A 452-nucleotide genomic window follows, 5' to 3' on the forward strand; every position below is an offset into this window, starting at 1 on the left:
GGTTTGGCGCCTGCCTTTGGCCCAGGGCGCGATCCTGGAGACCGGGGATCGAATCCCACATCGGGCTCCCGGTGCATGGAGCCTGCTTCTCCCTCTCCCTGTGTCTCTGCCTCTCTCTCTCTCTGTAACTATCATAAATAAATAAAAATTAAAAAAAAAAAAAAAAGAAGACATAATACTCCTGCATCAGGGACAAAGGACTTTATATCTCACAGCAAAAGCAATAGCCAAAATTTCATGTTTATTTGAATTTGTTCTCTATGTCCCCTTATTTCCATTCCAGTAGCTTAGATGCCTGCTTTTCCAGTGGAAGTCCCCAGAGACAATGGTCATAAATATGTTCTACATTAGAAGTCTGGGGAGGTTTAGGAGGCGGAGTTGGAGCACAACATCCTAACCTTCTGGCTTCTAGGACCCTGGGGCTAATGGACAAGAGCATAGGTGCAGAGCAA

The sequence above is a fragment of the Canis lupus genome, chromosome 8 (genome assembly GCF_011100685.1).
Source record: "Canis lupus familiaris isolate Mischka breed German Shepherd chromosome 8, alternate assembly UU_Cfam_GSD_1.0, whole genome shotgun sequence".
NCBI lineage: Eukaryota > Metazoa > Chordata > Mammalia > Carnivora > Canidae > Canis > Canis lupus.